Source organism: Heptranchias perlo, unplaced genomic scaffold (assembly GCF_035084215.1).
Source record: "Heptranchias perlo isolate sHepPer1 unplaced genomic scaffold, sHepPer1.hap1 HAP1_SCAFFOLD_577, whole genome shotgun sequence".
Taxonomy (NCBI): domain Eukaryota; kingdom Metazoa; phylum Chordata; class Chondrichthyes; order Hexanchiformes; family Hexanchidae; genus Heptranchias; species Heptranchias perlo.
In genome coordinates this window covers 5,001-12,500 of record NW_027139599.1, presented here as the reverse complement: position 1 = coordinate 12,500, position 7,500 = coordinate 5,001, and the positions used below count along the sequence as shown (strand labels likewise).

At 54.4% G+C, this 7,500-nt stretch overlaps 2 pseudogenes; both read right to left on the bottom strand.

The window, feature by feature from the left end:
• Positions 1-652: 652 nt before the first annotated feature.
• Positions 653-769, bottom strand: LOC137316245 (U2 spliceosomal RNA; annotated as a pseudogene).
• A 5,132-nt stretch (positions 770-5,901) lies between these two features.
• Positions 5,902-6,018, bottom strand: LOC137316253 (U2 spliceosomal RNA; annotated as a pseudogene).
• Positions 6,019-7,500: the final 1,482 nt, after the last annotated feature.

The following is a 7,500-nucleotide window of genomic DNA, read 5'->3' as shown; positions in this document are numbered from 1 at the left end:
GTCGTTTGAGCGAGGGCCAAAAGCCTGCCTGTGAAAGGGAAGGATCAGCCGGTCAGCCCCCTGTTGGTCGCTGCTGCCAGTGCAGCAGGCGTGCGTGTCCTCGGCCTCGTGTCCAGGTCCCTCAGGGACTTGAGGCAACTCTCCCCGGTGGTCTCGTGGTCAGGACCGGGCTTCGAATCCCGGTCGGGGGGGATGACTTTCTGCTACAGATTAATTGGCACCTCTGAAAGAAAGTCTCCCCTCCTGAGCGTAAAGCTCCACCCTCACCACCACCACCGCCTTTTCCTCCCCTTGACAAACAGACAGACAGACAGACAGACAGTCAGTCCAGTTCGGGAGCGCAGCTTTCATTTGGAAGCAGACCCTGCTTGTTTCAAGTCAACGACGCCAAGTTATTTTGCACTTTGAATTATATCGCTACGTGCGAGCGGCACTCAGCCTTGGAGAAGAAAAAAGTACCACTGAGCTGAGAAAGTTCTTTTTAAAACGGTTTCCTTCCACAGCAGCTCTGAGTGAGTGAGAGAGAGAGAGAGAGAGAGAGAGATATCAGCTTTATTCTCAGTAATAATACACACACACACACACACACACACACACACACACACAGAGACACTGGGAAAGAGCTGTTTTTCCTTTTGAATATCTCCCCACGGGGAGCTGCACCGTTCCCAGAAACACTGCAATACTGGGTCGATGCGTGGAGTGGACGGAGCAAGCCCCTATTCCATCTCCCTGTTCTAAAAATCAATTTAAAATAATAATAAATAATATGTGTGTGTGTGTGTGTGTGTGTCGGTGTCAGTATCAGTCAGTCAGTCAGTGTCTCTCTCTCTCTCTCCCTCACACTCAGAGCTGCTGTGGAAGGAAACTTTTTTAAAAAGAACTTGCATATTGAAAGAAAGATGTGTCTCAAGCTGCCGGGCCCTGTCCATTGTCCTGTCAATGGCAGGACTGCTTTCACCAGGAACCCGGTTTTGTGGGTCAGAGGTTCCAAAGGACCTGTTTTGTGCGGACTTCCCTGTGTCCGTCCCTCCCTGCCTGCCTTCCCCCCAGGACTTCCTTCTGAACAGCTTTGTCGTTTAAAATAATAATAAATAATATGTGTGTGTGTGTGTGTGTGTGTGTGTGTGTGTCGGTGTCAGTATCAGTCAGTCAGTCAGTGTCTCTCTCTCTCTCTCTCTCTCTCTCACTCAGAGCTGCTGTGGAAGGAAACTTTTTTAAAAAGAACTTGCATATTGAAAGAAAGATGTGTCTCAAGCTGCCGGGCCCTGTCCATTGTCATGTCAATGGCAGGACTGCTTTCACCAGGAACCCGGTTTTCTGGGTCAGAGGTTCCAGGGGACCTGTTTTGTGCGGACTTCCCTGTGTCCGTCCCTCCCTGCCTGCCTTCCCCCCAGGACTTCCTTCTGAACACCTTTGTCGTTTAAAATAATAATAAATAATATGTGTGTGTGTGTGTGTGTGTGTCGGTGTCAGTATCAGTCAGTGAGTCAGTGTCTCTCTCTCTCTCTCTCTCTCTCTCACTCAGAGCTGCTGTGGAAGGAAACTTTTTTAAAAAGGACTTGCTTATTGAAAGAAAGATGTGTCTCAAGCTGCCGGGCCCTGTCCATTGTCATGTCAGTGGCAGGACTGCTTTCACCAGGAACCCTTCCCTGCCATTGCAGTGTTGATTTGGTCCTTATGCAAATTTAGGGGCGGAGCCAGCACACAAACGACCAATCACAGCAAAGTCCGCACTTTGCGAGCGCACGAGGTCGCGGCCAGCGTTCCAGTCCGCTCAGATCCAAATAAGCCCGAAAAGGAACACACTTGATCTTAGCCAAAAGGCCGAGAAGCGATACCGCGCTCGATGCGAATTGATCTCGGGTCCTGTTTGCCCTCCCTCTTTGTTCTCTGGCTGCCGGTGTTGAAAGCAGTCTCGAAGCACTGCCGTTCTCTCCCACTCTGGCCACATTTTTTGCCACCGTTTCTAATTGCAACAGTGGATGAGTTTAAAGAAGTTGCCGTTTTTTCCTTTCTTGCCAGGATTGCTTGACAGATTGGTAAATTTGCCAGTAGGCCACCAATCAGATGGGGGAGGGTTGTGTCTCAACGGACCTACGTCAGTCAGTCTCAGTCACTAACGAACTGCCGTGGAAGGAAACCTCTTTGAGTAAAACTAGTGACGTGACGTGTCTCACAGCGAGTGAGTGAGATTGCAACGGCCAATTGAGAAAGAGGTGAGGTGCTGACAATCAGCAGCTCGTGTTGAAACATTCATTCCACGGCAGGCAAGACCAATCAAAAAAAATACTGCAGATGCTGGCTCGGCTCGGCTGGCTGGCTGGCTGGCTGGCTGGCTGGCTGGCTGGAAATGGGAAATAAAAACACAAGGCGTGTTAAAGGCTGGTTAAACTGTCGAAAGAAACAAGGCGTTAATGTTTCAGAAGCGCCTATTGAAAGACGTCTCTCAAGCTGCTCCCTGACTGGGCCCTGTCCGTTGTCATGTTAATCGCTGGTTAAACTGTCGGAAGAAACAAGGCGTTAATGTTTCAGAAGTGCCTATTGAAAGGTGTCTCTCAAGCTGCTCCCTGACTGGGCCCTGTCCGTTGTCACGTTAATCCCAGGGCGGGGCGGGACTGCTTTGACCGGGAGACCTGTTTTCTGGGACGCAGGTGTGACATTCCAGGGAGGCACCTACTTTGTGCTGATTCGAAACGACCACGACAACGGCAACTTGCAGTTCTATATTACAACAACAACAACGCGCGTGTGGTAGTTGGGAGGGGCTGCGTTCGCGCTCTCCCCCCTGCATTGAAACTCAAAGTTCGATTTTCAATCCCATAGTCCACCAATCGGATGGGAGACGGTGTGTGTGTGTGTGTGTGTGTGTGTGTGTGTGTCAGTGTGTGTGTCAGTGTCAGTGTCAGTGTCAGTCAGTGTCTCTCTCTCTCTCACTCTCTCTCACTCTTACTCAGAGCTGCTGTGGAAGGAAACCTTTTTAAAAAGAACTTGCATATTGAAAAAAAGATGTGTCTCAAGCTGCCGGGGCCCTGTCCATTGTCACGTTAATGGCAGGACGGGGCAGGACTGCTTTGACCAGGAGACCTGTTTTCTGGGACGCAGGTGTGAGATTCCAGGGGACCTGCTTTGTGCTGATTTCCCTGCCTCCCTCCCTCCCCCCCAGGACTTCCTTCTGAACACCTTTGTCGTTTCAGCGAGGGCCAAAAGCCTGCCTGTGAAAGGGAAGGATCAGCCGGTCAGCCCCCTGCTGGTCGCTGCTGCCAGTGCAGCAGGCGTGCGTGTGTCCTCGGCCTCGTGTCCAGGTCCCTCAGGGACTTGAGGCAGCTCTCCCCGGTGGTCTCGTGGTCAGGACCGGGCTTCGAATCCCAGTCGGGGGGGATGGCTTTCTGCTGCAGATTAATTGGCACCTCTGAAAGAAAGTCTCCCCTCCTGAGCGGAATGCTCCACCCTCACCACCACCGCCACCGCCTTTTCCTCCCCTTGACAAACAGACAGACAGACAGACAGACAGTCAGTCCAGTTCGGGAGCGCAGCTTTCATTAAGCAATGGCGTTTGTGACAACTCATCGTCTGACAGGTTGATGATTTCCCCACACGCCTCCTGCCGAATAAAAGGCTCACCCTCCCGGACACTACCCCCAGAATCACCCCCCCCGCCCCCCCGGGGTGAATATTAAGCCCGAGAACACCGACTGTAACCAACCGCAGTGAAAAGTTGAAGTGGCAACTCATTAACCAGATTTATTTTGGGCAACTCATTAACCAGATTTTTTGTTCATTTGGTTTATGAGTTGCCAAGTGTAAATCTGGTTAATGAGTTGCCACTTCAACTTTTCACTGCGGTTGGTTACAGTCGGTGTTCTCGGGCTTAATATTCGCCCCAGGGGGGGTGTATAGCGGGCGATGGCCGGTGTGGAGTGCGTTTTTTGGGGGTTGATTTTCACTTTGCCTCGCTGGTGGAATTTGTGGGAGGCAGGCAAGGGGAATGGTGTGGGCTGGTGGGCGGCAAGGGAGATGCTTGCTTCGGGGTGTTATCCTCACTTTGGTCCGCTGGTGAGAGTAGGCAGCGGCAGGCTGGCAGGCAGGCAAGTGTGATGTAGTGTGGGGTGCAGTGCGGTGCAGTGCGGTGCTGCCCTGTCGTTTATGAAAGGTTGTAATGACACTGCTTTGCAGCTGACCATGTCCACTGATTTGTGACGCCCGTATGGAGGCTGATATCTCAGGAGGGCCGAGGCCGATTTCCTCCGGGGACGGCTCGTCGCGTGCGGCAGGACGAGGCGCAGCGGACGGTACCGAGCGCTCGGAGGTGCGGCGCTGCCCGTCGGAGGTACAGCGAAAGGCTGCAAACCGCTTTCCGCCTGCTAACTCGGCGGCCGTCAGACCGACCGACTCCGCTTTACCACCGGAGCTAGAGTCGGGCAAGGGGCACCGAAGGGTACCGGAAGGATCGCGTTCGCACGCCGGGAAGTCGACTAGCGGGCCGCTGAAAGCGAGCCGGGGGCCCCCGGTTTTTCTGTCCCACCTGGAGACTGATATCTCGGGAAGGCCGAGGCCGATTTCCTCCGGGTACGGCTGGTCGCGTGCGGCCGGACCAGGCGCAGCGGACGGTAGCGAGCGGTCGGAGGTGCGGCGCTGCCCGCCGGAGGTACAGCGAAAGTCTGCGAACCGCTTTCCGCCTCCTCTCACCGCACGGCTCTCCATTTCACCCACTGGCGGATTTTCACCCTCCGACTGCTCGCTACCGTCCGCTGCGCCTGGTCCGGGCCCTGTCCGTTGTCATGTTAATGGCAGAGCGGGGCAGGACTGCTTTCACTAGGAACCCGGTTTTCTGGGTCAGAGGTTCCAGGGGACCTGTTTTGTGCGGACTTCCCTGTGTCCGTCCCTCCATGCCTTCCCCCCAGGACTTCCTTCTGAACACCTTTGTCGTTTAAAATAATAATAAATAATATGTGTGTGTGTGTGTGTGTGTCGGTGTCAGTATCAGTCAGTGAGTCAGTGTCTCTCTCTCTCTCTCTCTCTCTCTCTCACTCAGAGCTGCTGTGGAAGGAAACTTTTTTAAAAAGAACTTGCTTATTGAAAGAAAGATGTGTCTCAAGCTGCCGGGCCCTGTCCATTGTCCTGTCAATGGCAGGACTGCTTTCACCAGGAACCCGGTTTTCTGGGTCAGAGGTTCCAGGGGACCTGTTTTGTGCGGACTTCCCTGTGTCCGTCCCTCCCTGCCTGCCTTCCCCCCAGCACTTCCTTCTGAACACCTTTGTCGTTTCAGCGAGGGCCAAAAGCCTGCCTGTGAAAGGGAAGGATCAGCCGGTCAGCCCCCTGCTGGTCGCTGCTGCCAGTGCAGCAGGCGTGCGTGTGTCCTCGGCCTCGTGTCCAGGTCCCTCAGGGACTTGAGGCAACTCTCCCCGGTGGTCTCGTGGTCAGGACCGGGCTTCGAATCCCGGTCGGGGGGGATGGCTTTCTGCTGCAGATTAATTGGCACCTCTGAAAGAAAGTCTCCCCTCCTGAGCGTAAAGCTCCACCCTCACCACCACCGCCACCTTTTCCTCCCCTTGACAAACAGACAGACAGACAGACAGACAGTCAGTCCAGTTCGGGAGCGCAGCTTTCATTTGGAAGCAGACCCTGCTTGTTTAAAGTCAACGACGCCAAGTTATTTTGCACTTTGAATTATATCGCTCCGTGCGAGCGGCACTCAGCCTTGGAGAAGAAAAAAATACCACTGAGCTGAGAAAGTTCTTTTTAAAAAGGTTTCCTTCCACAGCAGCTCTGAGTGAGAGAGAGAGAGAGATATCAGCTTTATTCTCAGTAATAATACACACACACACACACACACACACACACACACACACACAGAGACACTGGGAAAGAGCTGATTTTCCTTTTGAATATCTCCCCACGGGGAGCTGCACCGTTCCCAGAAACACTGCAATACTGGGTCGATGCGTGGAGTGGACGGAGCAAGCCCCTATTCCATCTCCCTGTTCTAAAAATCAATTAAAAATAATAATAAATAATATGTGTGTGTGTGTGTGTGTGTGTGTGTGTGTGTGTTATTACTGAGAATAAAGCTGATATCTCTCTCTCTCTCTCTCTCTCTCTCACTCAGAGCTGCTGTGGAAGGAAACCGTTTTAAAAAGAACTTTCTCAGCTCAGTGGTATTTTTTTCTTCTCCAAGGCTGAGTGCCGCTCGCACGGAGCGATATAATTCAAAGTGCAAAATAACTTGGCGTCGTTGACTTTAAACAAGCAGGGTCTGCTTCCAAATGAAAGCTGCGCTCCCGAACTGGACTGACTGACTGTCTGTCTGTCTGTCTGTTTGTCAAGGGGTGGAAAAGGCGCCGGTGGTGGTGAGGGTGGAGCTTTACGCTCAGGAGGGGAGACTTTCTTTCAGAGGTGCCAATTAATCTGCAGCAGAAAGTCATCCCCCCCGACCGGGATTCGAAGCCCGGTCCTGACCACGAGACCACCGGGGAGAGTTGCCTCAAGTCCCTGAGGGACCTGGACACGAGGCCGAATACACACGCACGCCTGCTGCACTGGCAGCAGCGACCAACAGGGGGCTGACCGGCTGATCCTTCCCTTTCACAGGCAGGCTTTTGGCCCTCGCTCAAACGACAAAGGTGTTCAGAAGGAAGTCCTGGGGGGAAGGCAGGCAGGGAGGGACGGACACAGGGAAGTCCGCACAAAACAGGTCCCCTGGAACCTCTGACCCAGAAAACCGGGTTCCTGGTGAAAGCAGTCCTGCCCCGCCCTGCCATTAACATGACAATGGACAGGGCCCGGACCAGGCGCAGCGGACGGTAGCGAGCAGTCGGAGGGTGAAAATCCGCCAGTGGGTGAAAAGGAGAGCCGTGCGGTGAGAGGAGGCGGAAAGCGGTTCGCAGACTTTCGCTGTACCTCTGGCGGGCAGCGCCGCACCTCCGAGCGCTCGGTACCGTCCGCTGCGCCTCGTCCTGCCGCACGCGACGAGCCGTCCCCGGAGGAAATCGGCCTCGGCCTTCCTGAGATATCAGTCTCCAGGTGGGACAGAAAAACCGGGGGCCCCCGGCTCGCTTTCGGCGGCCCGCTAGTCGACTTCCCGTCGTGCGAACGCGATCCTTCCGATACCCTTCGGTGCCCCTTGCCCGACTCTAGCTCCGGTGGTAAAGCGGAGTCGGTCGGTCTGACGGCCGCCGAGTTAGCAGGCGGAAAGCGGTTTGCAGCCTTTCGCTGTACCTCCGGCGGGCAGCGCCGCACCTCCGAGCGCTCGGTACCGTCCGCTGCGCCTCGTCCTGCCGCACGCGACGAGCCGTCCCCGGAGGAAATCGGCCTCGGCCCTCCTGAGATATCAGCCTCCATACGGGCGTCACAAATCAGTGGACATGGTCAGCTGCAAAGCAGTGTCATTACAACCTTTCATAAACGACAGGGCAGCACTGCACCGCACTGCACTGCACCCCACACTACATCACACTTGCCTGCCTGCCTGCCTGCCTGCCTGCCTGCCTGCCTGCCTGC